Here is a 16,949-nt window from a genome sequence, read left to right on the forward strand (position 1 = left end):
TGTAATTTGATCATGTTCACCCCTGTCATCAAACTCTTAATCAATACTATCTCAGAAATTTAAACTACTATGAAAATATACTTACTCTCGCCAGAAACTAAATAAATGTACATTAAAACAAGAGGTACTGGGTTGAGAAGATGGCTCAGTGGGTAAGAACACCTGCTGCACAAGCATGAGAACCCGAGTTTGGATGCCCATCACACACATAAAAAAGATGGGTGTAGTTGCTCACGCCTGTAACCCCAGCCGAGGGAAAACAGGACTGCAAGTAACCAGGCTAGCAAAAAGTCAGTGAGCTCCAGGTTCATTAACAGACTCTACCTCTAGAGAAAAACGCAGAGAGTGACAAAGGAAAACAGTGTCCCTGTCTCTGTTATCTGGTCTACACACACACACACACACACACACACACACACACACACACACACGAATGTACACCTGCACATGTACACGCACACACTTGTGCACACACATAATACATGCACAAACACAAAGAGGTGACAAGTTAGTCTGATTAGGTTAAAACTTTGCTCTGTGGATTGATGAGGGTGTTGGCTACATGAAATCTAACACCCATGAATTATGGCATCTTGGAGCGAAGCAGAGCAGAGTGTTCAGTCCACTTAGTGACTTATGGCTGGGAGGACATTAGCGTCTTCCCACCACACTGTGGGTAAGACAAGTGAGACAGAGCCACAGACGTCCTGTAACAACTGAGGAGTATTTAACGGAACTGAAGTGTCATCCAGGTCTTCCTGATAACATGCATTCTCTCCCCCCCCCCTCTCTCTCCCTCTCTCTCTCTCTCTCTGATTTCCTTGTCAGATCTGTTTACCAAATTTGATTTTGTAAGATCCTATCTCACCCCCTTCTAGCTTCTGTCCCCTAACATCCTAGTTAAAAGCCTATAGATTTCTTACAAAGCACCTACACAAGGGTTATTACGGCTTTAAAAGGCTTACGGGTTCTTTGCAAGGAGCCAGATGGTGGGGACTGTGCACTGGAAATCAGCAATGGCAATAATAGCTCGGGCAGCACTGAAGAACCACTGAGGATCTTCAGAAATTGTAGGGCAGAGCTAAGTGTTTTGACAAGAGCCCAATGATGAAAGGACCAGGCGGGCTGGCTTCTTAAGCAGACCAATTAATTAGACCATGAGGTTAACCTATGAGAACAATACAAGCAGGTATACAACCTGGTGGCTAATTACACGTCACTCTCTGAACTCATTTTAGTGACTCAAGGCTCATTCCCAATTAGTGTTCACTAAACCTGTCCTGTTGTCCCTTTGATCTGGCCCCTCTCAGCAATTGCTGATGACTTGTAATTCTTCTTTATTTACCTCTTCTGATGTTGGTAAAGGCCAGGGCACATGCCAGCAGCTCCCTAGATTGTGGCACACAAAGCCAGTCTATAGCAACTGACTGAACCCCAAGAGCCTCCCACTAAGAAGCTTCTCAGGGATTACTGGTTCCCAGTGAAAATCTCCTTAGGCTAATCTAGTCTTAACCCCTTATCCCCACCCAATTCTAGCAGGAAGAAACTTACCACAGTGAGCAGTGCTGTTTCCTCTGGAGCTTTTCCCTCAAGTGGAAATAAGGGTTGAACTCAGACTGTAATGTTACAGTTGAAAGATTCTTTGTCTGAAAGATGAATCTAGTCCATGGCAAAAAAAAGTAGGTCTTTAAAAGAATGGTGGCTTTGGGGGGATAATGAGCTTTCTCAGCTCTCCGGGTCCAAGTTCCCTCTTGCATGGAGCATCGAAGCATCAGGCTTGCTCAACCCCAATTCCAGAGCATCTGGCAAGGGCGCCGGCTCACTCCTTCAAGTAAAGACTTGGTGAAGAACTCTGAAACTGCTTCTGCGTCCCATCTTCCATGGCTCTGAAGATAAAATTCAGGCCGAAAGAGCTTTTCCAGTTAAGAACTTTGGTTTCTCTGAGTCTTAACTGGGTTTTCATACCATTTAAAACTGAAGAATTTCTTTTAAATACAAATTAAAAGTTGGGAGTCTGAGATTGCTCAGTGGGTAAAGTGCTTGCCATGTGAGATCTTTGGCATCTTTGTAAACACCAGCACACACTTGTGCATAGGTGCCCAGCATTAACAGGGCAAATCGGGGAGCTAGCTGGACATCCAATCTAGCTGAAATGGTGACCCCAGTTCAGGTACAATGAACCCTGTCTCTGCATAAATAGGGTATAAAGCAATAGAGAAAGATATAAGGGTCCATCTCTGGCTTCCATAGGCAAGCACACAAATACACACATAACCAAATACACACACACACACACACACACACGTTCAACATTTTTATTAGGAGATGAAAAAGATGAATACACTAGTTATCCTAATCTGATCATTATGCATTTTATATATTTATTGAAATATCATACTATACCCCATAATTTATACAATTATTACATGCTAGCTTAAAACTTTTAATTACGTTTTTTAAAAAATGGAAAATGAGGCAGAACCTCCCCTATGACTTTGCAATCAAAGTGCAGAGTCACATAAGAAAATGCTAGCATATTATGCATTATGTATATACATATTAGCATAATTATATATGTGTGTGTATTATACACATAAGCTCTCTAAACCACAAGAAAAAGGAAAGAAAACAACTCTCCCAGGCTGGGGAAGGGAGAGAGGGCTTCGGCAAGAAGGAGACATCCGAGCTAAAGCTGTGAGGGTGGAGGTCAGGGTAAGAACTTTCCGAACAGGGAATCATGTGCAAAGCCCCAAGGAGCAGCACAGAGGAGCGTGACACACTTGCGGGTTTGAAAGAAGAGAACACTGTGGCTATACTGCAGGCAGTGAGACGGCCGTATAGACAAGAGACAGAGAAACACCGGATCATGTCATGGAAGATACTCGGTCTCTATCCTAAAACTGTGGAAAGTCATTAAAGGGCACCACTGAGTGGTGTAGTCCTAGAAGGAATTTAGGATGGCAAGAATTACTGCTTTATTGTACTTAGATGTCACAGCAGAGCCACCAGGGGATAACTGGCAGCACACTGTGGAACTTTGAGCCGAACATGCTGAAATCAGAATCGCTGGAGCGTGGCTAAGTGTGGCCATGGTTCTGTGTGGGGTCATAGAAGGAAAGAGCAGAGGGGAGCAAGAGAAGGGGCCCGGGAAAGGCTGGCGAGTGCCACCATTCAAGCAAGTAGAGGACAGTACAAGTGACTGAGAAGAAAGGGATGGGAAGGAAAATTCTCGCACATTAACAAGTTATCTTTCATCAGCTCTGCTTCAAATAAGAGCTGAAATCAGGACAGCTTCAGTAGACAAAGAAAAAGAAAAAAAAATCTCATTTATATGATTAACCCTTGGTCACCAAGAAATAAATTCCCTTATTAAAATTCTTGATAAAATAGATGATCTTATCCATTTACAAAGTCCTACTGTACCACACTCCCCTCTAAGCAATGGACATTTCTCTGACAATTGCTTACAGGTTGGCCATGTGACCAAGCAAGAAGTTCACATACACTCACATGGATGGCTCCAGCTCTCTAAATGTCTGCCTTTACCATAAGAACAGCAATGCCTTCACCAGAGGTCCTGAGCATCCTCTCAAACAGAAAGACACAAAGAGCCTAACCTGCCCAACCAAAGCACAGCCAAGCCAGTGCTGTGCAGCTCCTGAGAGACCTGGAGAAGAAATAAATGCAGGGGACTTGGAGCCTCTGGACTTGGTGATTTGTGACAACAGCAGCTGCTTGTTCTAGTCTAGTTTCCTTTCTGTTGGTGTGATAAACACTCAGACCGGAAGGAGCTTAAGGGAGGAAAGGTTTGTTTCTTCATATGCTTCAAGGTCACTCACAGCCCATCACTGAGAAAAGGCAAGGCAAGAACCTTGACAGCAGGAACCTGAGGCAAGACTATTTACTATCCCAGAAAGCACTAATTACTTCCGAGCAGGGAACTCACACGCAACCAAGAAGGTACAGAGGACGCTGACTGCTTGCTGGCTCACACCTAGGCTCATGCTTAGCTAGTCTCCTTATACAACCAGGACTGCCTGCTTAGGGAGGGTGCTGGGAACAGTGGGCTGGGCTCTTCTGATCAAGGCACTTGAAATGACTCTAGACTCTAGATTGTGTCAACCTGACAATTAAGGCTGACTAGCCAGGATATCCCCCCCCCCCCAGTAAATTTTCTGAAAACTAAATCTAGCTATTCAAAACTCCAGCAGAAGAGAGAAAAGATATTAACTACATCTACTATACATCTAACAGTAATGTGTGATTTCTAGGTACCGTCTCATTTTTGTCAATAACAATTATTTCTACCATTTTCTATGATAAACGACAGCTCAAATAAACTTAATATGGGTCTCTGATCGCAAAGCTAGCAACAACAGAAACAGACCAAAGTTTCTTCTAATTCTGATGCACCTCACCCTCCAAACTGATGTGTTGAAGGATTTCCTAGAAACCAAACCTAGGTGTCCTACACATGGGGAAAAAACAACTGAAAAATCTGGAGAACCACTGATATTATGCAGTGAGGTCAAAGGAACAAGCAGGAAGGTCCCAGCCATATCAGAATTTAACCTGCGTGAGGTCCTTCTTCCTCCCAGACTCCATTACATGAAAACCCAGAGGCCTCAGGACCTGAAATCCAGTGTTAGGTCAAGTTCTGGCAAAACCCAGAAACAAAGGCTGCCCTTTGCCTCTTCCTAGTATGTGCCCAGGTGACTTTCTGCTGTCTGCTCAGATGTCATACCTCACCATGAGTTTCTACCTAAGCTCTGAACATGCCACAGAAAGGCACACACTTTAGAATTAGGCATGTCTAGGTTTAAATTCTGCTCTGCCTCTCCCCAAACCTATGGCACTGGAGCCTTTATCTCTCTGAACACCCGCTTTCTTCGTGTGAAATGTGGATATTAGCTCCACCAGTGAGCTGTTTGGAAACCAAACTGATGGAGACTAGTCGCTTTTCCATTGTGGGTTGAAAGCTACTTGCCTGCTGCAGAGGGAATCCGGGGCCAGGATGAAGACTCTGAAGCCAGCATCTCCCCTCACTGTCACCTCTCCTAATGATGGCCAGTCACCACAGGTACCAACCTGTGAACACTCAATTTCTGCCCAGTCCATGTATTGCTTGCAATGGCATAACCTGAAAGCTACAGACAGGACTTACAGTGCACTCATCTTAGAGTCGGGCCAGTGGCCAGCTGGGTTTAGAGCTGATCCTCAGACCCCAGGCCTTTGCCACTCCTCACAGTCCTCTAGCACTTATCTGAGTCTCAAAGCCATGCCAGCTGTCTCCAGTGTGACTCTTAGGAAAATACAAAAAGCAAACCAAATGAAAAACAGCAACAAAACGTCTCTCCTGGCAGAACTGCCCAAGCTCTCAAAGGTCATTAGCTTTGGGGCTTATACACCAAAAGCTACAAGTCATTAGCGAGGAAAATTAAGGAAGACCTGAATGAATAAAGTGACCATCTTGATTGGAAGCACAACGTTGTTGCCATGGAAATTGTTTTCCCTAAATTCATCTATAAGCTAAAATAACACACACTTCAAATAAAGTTAATTATTTTGCAGAACTTAGAAAGCTGATATTAGTATTTACATTAAAATTTAAGAGACTGGGACTAGCCCAATCACCTCCCCATGTGTGCCCATGTAAGGGCCACAGCACAGCCTTGGCCACACACACACCCTCCATGTGTGCCCATGTGAGAGCCACAGCACAGGCTTGGGCAGCCTTGGTCCAGGCTCTCTCCATCTTGAATTTTTTATTTGATTTTAAGATAGGGTCTCTCACTCTTGGTGGCTTGGCTGACTATCCAGTGGTCCAGAAATCTACCTATCTGGCTTTCTAAGGTGTGCAGCCACAGCTGGCTCTTTCTAAACATAGGTTCTGGAAGCTGAACTCATCTTACCACATTTTCAAGGCAAGCTCTCTGCCAACTGAGCTAACTCCCTAACCAAACTTAAATCTTGTAACTGTGAATTTTCCCACAAAGCCACATAATGAAGAGAGTGTCGTTCTCACCTGATCCCGTAAAGAGAACATGTATGCTCACAGAACAAGAGCAAAATTCCTCAAAAAAAACAACCCCTTATATTTAAGGTCAAGGTGTTTTTAACAAAAGCATCAAACAGTTTGAGAGATGAAAAAAAAATAAGGTTCATAAAGAAAAGTCATGAAACAGTTGAATGTACATGTGCATAAGAAGTAATGGGGAACCATAATTACATCAAATAGAAAAATAACTTGAAATTAATGATACACCAAAATATAAGAGCTAAGACTATGAAATGTTTCAAAAAAAATTTGGGAGAAAAGTCTTTGTGCTCCTGGGGAAGTGAACATAGTTTCCAGGAAGACCTAAAGCATGATTCAGAACAGAAGAAAAAATGGCAGAAGACACTTCAGCAAAAGTATACACTCGGTGCTTAAAAGCACCACTGATAAAGTGAGAAAGCCAGGCACAGAGAAAATATGATCTGCAAACCGCTGGTCTAGGAAGGAGCCTTAAACCTAGGATGTATAAAGCACTACTGTGGGAAAACAAGGAAGCCCTGAGGGCGTGAAGTCTGACTGTGTGCTGTTGACATGACCCATGGGAGAATAGCAAAGTTTTCTCCAGGCCAGACTCTGGGAAAATATCCAAGTGTGAATGCTGACGCATTGTGCAGAAAATGCCCAGCATGCCTACCCCCCGAGGATATTTATGTCCTGAAGTTCCCCTATAGAGATCGCTCTGGCCTCTGCTGCACCTGTGCCCATGTGGCACACATTCAGTACCGCATACAAACTCATACAATAACACTTAAAATTATTAAAAAGATTTAAAATGACACTTAGCCAAAGAACATGTATGAATGACAAATGGGTGCATGCAAGGTTGCTCAAGATGATTCATCATTAAGAAATATAGACATGGTGAGATGCCGTCTCATATGCCAGCATAAGAATGTCAGGCAAGAGCAGGTGTCAGTGAGGCCATGGAGAAACCGAGAGAGGGAGAGGCATTCTGTGACTTCTTTAAAAGTTAAATATGAGTTTACCAGACATGAGAGGAGGAGGACTTCTGGTTATTATAAATAAGGCTGCTATGAAGATGTTGGAGCATCTTTTGGGTATATGCCCAGGAGTGGTATAGCTAGGTCTTCAGATAGCACTATGTCCAATTTTCTGAGGATCCACCAGACTGATTTCCAGAGTGGTTGCAATACCAGCTTGCAATACCACCAACAATGGAGGAGTGTTCCTCTTTCACCACATCCTTGCCAGCATCTGCTGTCACCTGAGTTTTTGATCTTAGCCATTCTGACTGGTGTGAGAGAGAATCTCAGGGTTGTTTTGATTTGCATTTTCCTGGTGACTAAGGATGTTGAACATTTCTTTAAGTGCTTCTCAGCCATTTGATGTTCCTCATTTGAGAATTCTCTGTTTAGCTCTGTCCGCCGTTTTTAAATAGGGTTATTTGATTCTCTGGAATCTAACTTCTTGAGTCCTTTGTATATATTTGATATTAGCCCTCTATCAGATGTAGGATTAGAAAAGATCTTTTCCCATTCTGTTGGTTGCCATTTTGTCTTAATGACAGTATCCTTAGCCTTACAGAAGTTTTGCAATTTTATGAGGTTTATCTATGCTTGATCTTAGAGCATAAGCCATTAGTGTTCTGTTCAGAAAATCTTTCCCAGTGCCCATGTATTTGAGGTTCTTCCCCACTTTCTCATCTATTAGTTTGAGTGTATCTGGTTTAAGGTTCTTGAAGCTGGAAAGAACCCAGATGTCCGTCAGCAAAGGAATGAATACAGAAAATGTGGTACATTTACACCATGGAGTACTACTCAGCTATTAAAAACAATGACTTAATGAAATTCTTAGGCAAATGGATAAAACTAGAAAATATCATCCTGAGTGAGGTAACCTAATCACAAAAAAAAAAAAAAACCCACATGATACACACTTACTGATAAGTGGATATTAGCCTAAAAGCTCACATTACCCAAGACACAATTCACAGACAATATGAAACTCAAAACCAAAGTGCGGATGCTTCAGTCCTTCTCAGGAGGAGAAACAAAAATATCCACAGGAGAAAATATGGAGACAATGTTTGGAGCAGAGACTGAAGCAAAGGCCATCCAGAGACTGCCCCACCTGGAGATCTAGCCCATATACAGCCACCAAAGCCAGACAATATTGCGTAGAGCTGGAAGGGGGTGGGAGGGTGGGGGGGCACCCTCATAGGAGCAGGGGAAGGGAATAGGGGGTTTATGGAGGGGAAACCAGGAAAGGGAATAACATTTAAAATATAAGTGAAAATATCTAATAAAAGTAAAATAAAAAAAGAAGGGAGGAGGAGCAGGAGGAAGAGGAAGAGTAAGAGGATGAAGGGGAGGAGGGAGACTGGTTTGGAAGGAGAGGGAGATCAGTAGGAAATGGGTATAATGGTCTGGGGGAGGAAACATGATCCCAATACAGAATATACCTGTGAAAATAAGTCATGAGACCCATTGTACGTATTGTGGATATATATTAATAAAATCTTTTTAAATGCAATGTTCACACCAGCATAAGTCATAATAGGTACAGAGTGAAAATAGCGTACATGACAGTCGACTGATGGGTGGGTAAGTTACAAGAAGCCAAGTGACTGCTGCACAGCTAAAAGGAAGAAGAAAGAGAAGCAGAGGGGAGGCAAGATGGAAGATAAAAGAATGAATTACTGATAAATGCTTCACAGAAGATAGAAATACTGTAAGTGAAGACACCAGACAAAGGATTATATATTGTACAATTCCATTTTATTATAAAGTATCTTTTAAGAAAAACAAGGAATCATACCCATCACAGTTTCACGGGACTTGGGACTCAAGCAGGCATCGACTGCACAGGGACTTGTAGGAGGTGACAGGATTCTCCTAACCATATCTGTGGTGAGGGCTTAGCATTGCCTAGCTCCGAAGATTAGCTGGATCTCACTGAGTTGCATACGGCAGATGACAGATGACGTTTAATGGTTTGTGAGCTGTATCTCCGTAATCTGTTTTAAAGTAGCATTAATGAGTCTGACAAATATCACAAACAATAAGGAGGCCTCCCTAGTAAGTTTCCTCCCGGGGCTGTTGCTTTTGCTTCTCTGGGAAGGGAGTGATTCTCTTTCTCTCGGCCTGAAAATATGGTCCCCCAGCAGCCTGCAGCAGCTCACCCAGGCTCTCTTACAGAAACCAACTCTGGCATCTAGCAGCAAAGCTCAGCTTGCAGAAACACTGGAAGTGTTATAAATACTTTAGGGCCCTGGGGAGCTCAGCCTTGGTGCTAGTGACCTAGCACATGTGACTGCTGGGAAGCAGACTAGCCCAAGTGGGCAGCAGGCATTCTGGCAAATAACGGTCTCTTTCATAGCGTGCTCAGAACCTTAAACCATTCCTGTGCTCTTCAAAAGTTAATTCCTACTAAATATTGTAGCCAGCCTTCCCAGAAAAGCAGTCTGAGCAGGAAATTCAAACTAAAGCCACATTCCTAAGCGGACAGGGCTGACTTCAAACAGAGGGAAGTTCTCCACCTGGATTCACAATAACACTGCCCGTTCTTAGCACCACCCACAAAGATCTGGCTTTAACTTCCCCACCATGTGGCTTGGACAGCAGTGTTTGGTTTTTAACCTCTCCAGGTGATTCTACTAAATACACAAGGTTGATAATCACCAGGAAGACAAAGTTAAAGCAAGGTCCCCATCCCTCCAGGGTTTCCTTAAAACCTCAGGTTGTCACTGTGCCCATGGCGCTGCCCGTAGATATCGGTACACCCTCAGAGAAGCGCTAACGTCCACACCATCTGTGTTCTAGGACCTTTCTGTAGACTGGGGACCACAGATAAAACCAATTGGCACCTAGAACAACAACAGGATGTTAAACATTAAAGGAAATAATAAAGCATAAATCTGGGACATGGAGCCATTGGGACAGTTTAAGAGGGAGCTCCCTCTGGCTGATGGAGACTAGCTGAGCCTCGCAGGGTTGGATATTGAGCCTGGAAAATAGAGGAATGAAAACAATCACCCAGAAGCAGTGGCTCCATTAGCTCTCACTTCAGGCAAGCTTTTGTTCGTATTTCAGAAACAGCTTATGTTCTTCATTTTACAGAGGAGAAAATGAGAGCTTAAAGGGGTTAAAAAAAATATTGTCCAACCTTATGGGAAAGAAGTAGGATCTGACCCCAGAGTTCTGACCCCAAAATCCAGGTAGCCAGGCCAAGGCAGAAATCCAGGAGGGAGTCCATTACTGGTGTGTCCTTATGTGGGGGAGTGTGTAGATGGCACGGTACACATGTGGGGTTACAGGAGTCAGTTCTCTACCTTGTGGTCCTGCTGCTGTGGCTTTGTGCTAAACCTCCAGCACACTGCACCCTGGGGTTGGCTCCTCCCACTGGGAGCAAGAGGAAGCTGCCCAAATGGGATGCCTGGACTATCCACAGAATTCTGAAATACCTTGAAGAGAAAGGCAGTTACCCTAGTTATTAAGGTAGCAGAAACAAGGAGAGTTGAACCCAAAGCAGTCTAAAGGGAGATTCTTTTTTTAGAAAAGGAAGATGGAAAGAGAATCCAATAGGTTAGCTGGGGTGGGAAATGCCCAGGGGGAAATTTCACCAGAGGCCTCAAAGAAGGCTGGGACCAGCCTGAAGATGAGTCCCCAGGTGTGTCTCTGTTCTACCTGTTAGGACCCTCCACAGTGAGGTGAAAGGCAGAGCTGGGAAGCAGAGACTGGGGGAGGTTCACGGAGTTCACAGAGACTGCACAGAGAGCAAAGCCACAGCCGGGAGATGGCTCAGTCAGTGAGACGATTGCAGGCACAAGAGCTTGTGTTCAAAACCCCAGCACCCACGTTTAACAAAAAGCAAAAAGGAGCTGGGAGATCTCTCATCTGAGCTGTCAGTGCTTTCTCCAAGAACCAAAGACCGCCTAAGAAAATAAGCAAAGCACCAGGCATGAGAAGCCTTCTTTTGATTTGTTGGTCACAACTGTCCAAGAAACTCCCAAAACAGCTAAGTGATAGTCCTCTTGGTTACTCCCCGGAGGTTGAAGGAGAGTCCCTACTGCTTAATACACTATGCACCTCAGACACAGGGTCCAGTGGCCCCTGATCTGAAACTGACATGAAGACCTCCTCCGTGAGGAACAGCTTTCATGGTACCAGAAGGCATCATGCAAGCTTCCGAAGGAGGGAAGCAACCACTCATCTTCTTTAGCTGTGATGCCCATAAGCCATGACAATGTGGCATGATAACCCTGAGGCATATAAGCAGCATGTATGGTGGTAACCAACAGCTCTTTCCCTTCCACGGGAGGGAAGTCTTGTCTGGTACTGAAAACCTCTGCAACCACCCAGTGCTAATGAAGTCATGGATCTTGGAGGAGAACCTTCAACTGCCACTTTGTTAAACCAACATAACCCCTAACCGTACTCTAAATATTTGTTCTTAAACATACAGATAAGTGTGATCCTCATCCCTCATCAAGAAACTTCTCTCTATGGGTTGGAGGGATTCAATAATCAGGTAAGAGCACTTGCTACTCTTGCAGAGGACCTGAGTTCAGTTCCCAGCAGCCACACTGGATGGCCCACAACTATCTGTAACTCCAGTTCCAGAAAAATCAATGCCCTCCTCTGGTCTCTGAAGGCACTACACTCACACAGAAATATCTACCCACAGACACATGACTGAAACATAATAAAAGAAGTATTTTGTTAACTTCTTTTTGCAACAGACAGAGACCATGACAGAAAACAGCAATCATCAGAATGCAGAGTTGTGGAGCTCAGACCCAATTCCTTAACACAAGGCTCAGGCAACATTGTGGATGAGAAGGTAGAGAGATTATAAGACCCAGAGGATCAGGGAGTTTACTGTGTCTCCTAGCAATGTTAGAAGCTACAACCATAAAGTCTCACCAACATGGCTGCCTAAACAGGAGCTGAACAGGGAAGACAACAACAGACAAGCCAAGGTGGACAGGGGAAAGACCATGAGGCCTCAGCCCTACACAAAGAACTACATGTACAAATGCTGGGAGTGAGAGAAAAAGTCTTCCCCAGGCAAGGGCACACAGACTGGTTATCCAATAGTAAACAGTCAGCCCTGATATACTCTGGACAGGGTATATTTAGAAATAAATATGTATACACATATTTACATGTGCATATAAAAACAATTAATAGGCAAACAGGCCATAAATTTGGAAGAAAACAAGGGGTATATTGGAGGGCTTAGATAAAGAAAAGAGGAAGGGAGAAATGATGTAATTGTGTTATAATCTTAAAAATAAAAGAAAAAATATAAATTAAATAATAAATTTGTGTGTACAGATTATATGCCTATAATCCCAGTGCTGGGGAGACAGGGATAGGAGCATCACTGGGGCTTACTGGTCAACCAGTCTAATCAAATCAGCAAGCTACCTGTTAGTGAAGCACCCAACATCAAGCTCTGATCACCAAGTGCAACACACACATACACACATTAAACAAGTAGTTATACTTACCTGCCTTGGCTTGATCAGGCTTTCAAAAAGCTTGATTGCAACCAGAAGGTACAGGGTACCCATCGTGGGTTGTAATCTCAGGAACCTGAGCATGGAGAGGTCTGTGCCAGGCACAGAGACATGATCCCTGCCAAGGATGCACACTCCTGCTGGAGAAGTGGGAATACAGGGGAGGAATGTCCTGGGATGTCTCTCAAAATTTGCAGACCAATTGAACAAAACATCAATTTTTTTAAGCTTCTCCCTATAACACTACAATAAATCACCATACAGATTAAGAAGAAACTGGGAAAAGTCAGAGATAAAGGGAAAGGAACAAAGCTAAAAGAGCAGTCAGGAAAGAGACAAAAGTCATATTCACATAAGAATTCCATGCAGGGTTATTTGATCCAAATATAAACACAACGTGTTTTCATCAGAGGTGTCCTGTGTGCTGCCTAACAAGGCAGACTCTGCTGTGTAACCCAGGCTCAGAACTCTCAGGAGCCCCTAGGGAGAATCATGAGTCCCGGCATTGTCTGCACCCATGTCTACAGGATCACCTCATATCCAGAATGATGATCATCCAGTGAGCTGAGTCTTAAGTCGTCAGAGAAAGAAGAAACAGTAATTGAAGTGTGTCATGGGTTTGAGGGTGAGGCAGATGCCAATTCAAACTCTAATTTAGCTTCTTCCCTATAGAGTTTAGGGAGATTATTTAAGCTTCTGAATAATCACGTTCCTCATCTGTAAAGTCCTGAAGAATTGTTGGAAATGGTAACCTTGCAGGGACCATACCTTTTCTCCCTTCCAACTTTTAAAACTGAGCATCTTAGATACGGTTAACTCTGGTGAGCATAAGGAACTGAACACCTCTTGGAGCAGTCCCAGTGAGCTCTAGGCTGTTGCCCTGAACTGTTCTTTGTCGTTCATCAGGAAATACTGTGCTAATATCCAGGGACCCCAGGACTTTGCATGGGCATTTCTTTCTCAGCATATAGACCTATACTTTTCTTATTGCAAATTCATATTCCTCCTTCAATTTCCCATACAAATATTATCACCACTTTAAAATTTCCCCAGACTCAAAAGATAGAGCCCGTACGTACTACCCATGATGGCCCATGGAACCTTAACAAATTTTGTACTCAGATCTTGCTGCATTATGATGAGTAATCCCGGGTTCCCACAGAGCAGTGATTGTTCATCTTCATAACCCCAGCACTTAGCAACATGCCTAGGGGCTGACAAGCATTATATAACTGGATGAGTTAATACATTCCATACATAAAATATGAAAATACAAGGTTGATTTTCAAAGTCTTATTACTGTTCTCCTCAAAAGCAAGTTTAAATCAGAGAAAACACAATCATACCAGTTTAGTTTTCCTTTTTAATATGAATCAGAATTACTCATTTCAATCCCCCAACCTTACCCATTAACTTAGCTCTGAATTATAGATCTCATCTCATAGAAGAAATATTTGCTAACGGCACCAATAAGACTGTATCTGACATTAGAGGCATGTGAGTCAGTGTGACTAACATTAATATAAATAATGCATTTCTGCAAGAATACTTTCAGAACATGGCGTCTCTGAGTCAGTTAGCTCTCTCCACAAAATATATAACCTCTACTTGGTTTGACAGACCATGTGTGTGTGTGTGTGTGTGTGTGTGTGTGTGTGTGTGTGTGTGCATGATTTCTGAGTTGATTTGTTTTTATCTTTACTTTTTATTAATTCTTTGTCAATTTCATATGATGCACCCCAATCCCACTCATCCCTCCATAACTACCCTTCATCTTTGCAACCTCTCCCACCAAAGGAAAAAAAATCTTACCATGGAAGCTGCAGTGTGTCATGTTGTATCACATAATATATACCCTTTTGCCCAAACAGCTTACTTGTAAATGTTTGTTGTAATGAGTCACTGGTCTGGTTGGAGGCCTCTGGCTTCTGCTACACTATCAGTACTGGAACTTCATCAGGGCTCTTTTTAGAGTAGCTTTATATCATGGAGATCCTGCACCTTTGGTTCTGTGGGACTGGCCCCTTCACCTGCTCCAGTAGTTCACAGAAGAGGAGGATGTTGGGCTGGACCAACTCAAAGCTCTCCCACACATACACCACCAGAGGGAGCCCTCTGGTACAGTCCCAGCTAGCTTAGGAAAGTGCTGCAGCAGACAAGGGGCGGGACCTGCCAAGGTGGGGGGACAGAGCCCCTGCAGGGAGAGCTATCTTTTCTACACTTACTCTGTAGTATGTTTTTAGTCACAGTTCTGATATACGGGCAAGAGGCTTATGCTACATAAACGTGCTACCTATAAACGTGCATAGACATGCAGGACCCTTTATGAGTTCTTGTCTATTTCCTTTTCTTGGCATTTGCCATGCCTTAATTTACCTTTTCATTCAAACCTAATATTACAGGTATGCACCACCATGCTTGGTAGATGCCTCAAATTCCTATTAAACTAACTTGTATCATTTATTGGGTGGTTCTCTATGTCAGACACACTATCAGAGGTTTTATAAACACCAGAACATCTCAGACTTTCTATGATCAAGTATTATAAACATTCTAATCCACATGTAATGAAAGAAGTGATAGAACCAGGTCTGATTGCACCAGTTTCTAACCTAGGGAAATATGCCTTTTATCAGCGCATTATATAATCATATAATAATTCCCTTAATGGACTGAGGAGATGGTTCAGTCAGTAAAATGCTTGCTGTGCAAATGTGAGGACCTAAGTTTAAATCCCTAAGGACCCACATAGAAAGCCTGTAATCAAAACAATGGGAAAGTAGAGGATTACTGTGGCTCCATGGCCAACCAAGTTAGCCTAATTGGCAGGCTAACCACCAATTCAGTGACAGACCCTTGCCTATAAGTAAGATAGAGACTGTTGAAGAAGACAACCAGTATCAACCTCATGCCTTCATGCACACATGCACAAATGTGTAGGCATATATGTAAATAAATATGTATAGATTGACTCTATGAATTACATGTTGACTCAGAAGATGTCTCAAATTGACTCCAGATTATTTAAACCCTTACAGTAACTTGTAGCTTTGTCGTTAGTTCTGGGCTGGCAGCCAGAGTGCCAACATGGACAAAACTGTAGCCAACCTGCAGGACAGCAAAGCTGGGAGTTAGAAAAAGACAAACCTTCAAGGAAGCCGAGCCTTGCTGACGGAGTAACCGATCATTTTTTCAGGCACATGAACACTAAATTAAATTTTATTGTGATTAAACCTGAATATTTGTATCACCCGAAACCTACACTGACATCCTAACTACCCCTCAAAGTGGCGATGTTAGAAAGGGGAGTGTGAAGGGGGGGTCTATGAGGTCATGGAGTGTAGCCTTTATAAATAGGACTGTCACTCTTACAGAAGAGGTCTAAAAGTCACCCCTTACCCTTCTATTATGTGAGGACAGAAGAAAGGTAGGTGGTCTGTGAACCATAGAATGGGTCCTTGCCAAATTACTAACATGCTAGTCTTGGTCTTGGATTTCCAAGTCTCCAAATCTAGAAGAAATGAATTCTTGTTATGTGTAAGGCACTTTGACTATGGTACTTTGCTGCCGTAGTTCAAATAAACCACTTGGCCTTTCAAAGTGTTGCTTGCAACACAGAGCCTTGTCTGATACAAAATGAATACTGAAAATGTCATATTCTAAGTGAAGAAGATGTCTGTTTTTAAAGAGATATTTGAAACAGGGTCTCACTATGTATCTCAGGTTAGCCTCAAACTCAGCTCTACCTCCCAAGTATTAGGATTACAGGTGTACCCCACCAACCCTGTTAGATGACTGCTTGAAGAAATATAATACCAAAACTACTTTATTCAAATGAAGGCAGTTGTTTTAGGGCAAATGGAGCTGCAAAAGTCAAAGGAGGGAGCTCTAAAAAGAAGCTCCTAAAATTATAGGACTACTTGAGCATCAGCCTATATTTTAGTTAATATACATATTTAAAAGAATGATTTCATCATTTCATAGAAAGTAACTAAAGGATATAAATAGGGCTGGTGAGGTGGTGACATACTTAAGTGCACTCACTACTCTTACCGAGGACCTAGGCTCAGTTCCCAGCACTCACATGACAGCTCACAACCATCCATCATCTCTAACTTCAGCCACAGGGGATCTGATGCCTCTTCTGACTTCTTTTTTTTTTTAGACTCTATGAATGCAAGCTTTATTAGTAATGTACCTTCCACAGACATAAATCCCAACAAGCTCCCTGCCCCAACAAGGAAGTTGAAAAGTCAGAAATCCTGTGGCATGCCATCCCTGCTTTGGTACCCAGAAGAGAATGTGAGACTCTCCAAGGAGTCCAGCTTCAGGGAGTCCAGGGTCATGAGGACTCCTTGGGGTTCTGCCTAGTGGTCCCTCTTGATGGACAGTTGTGACAGCACATTT

Source organism: Micromys minutus (genome assembly GCF_963924665.1).
Source record: "Micromys minutus genome assembly, chromosome: 1".
NCBI classification, from domain to species: Eukaryota; Metazoa; Chordata; class Mammalia; order Rodentia; family Muridae; genus Micromys; species Micromys minutus.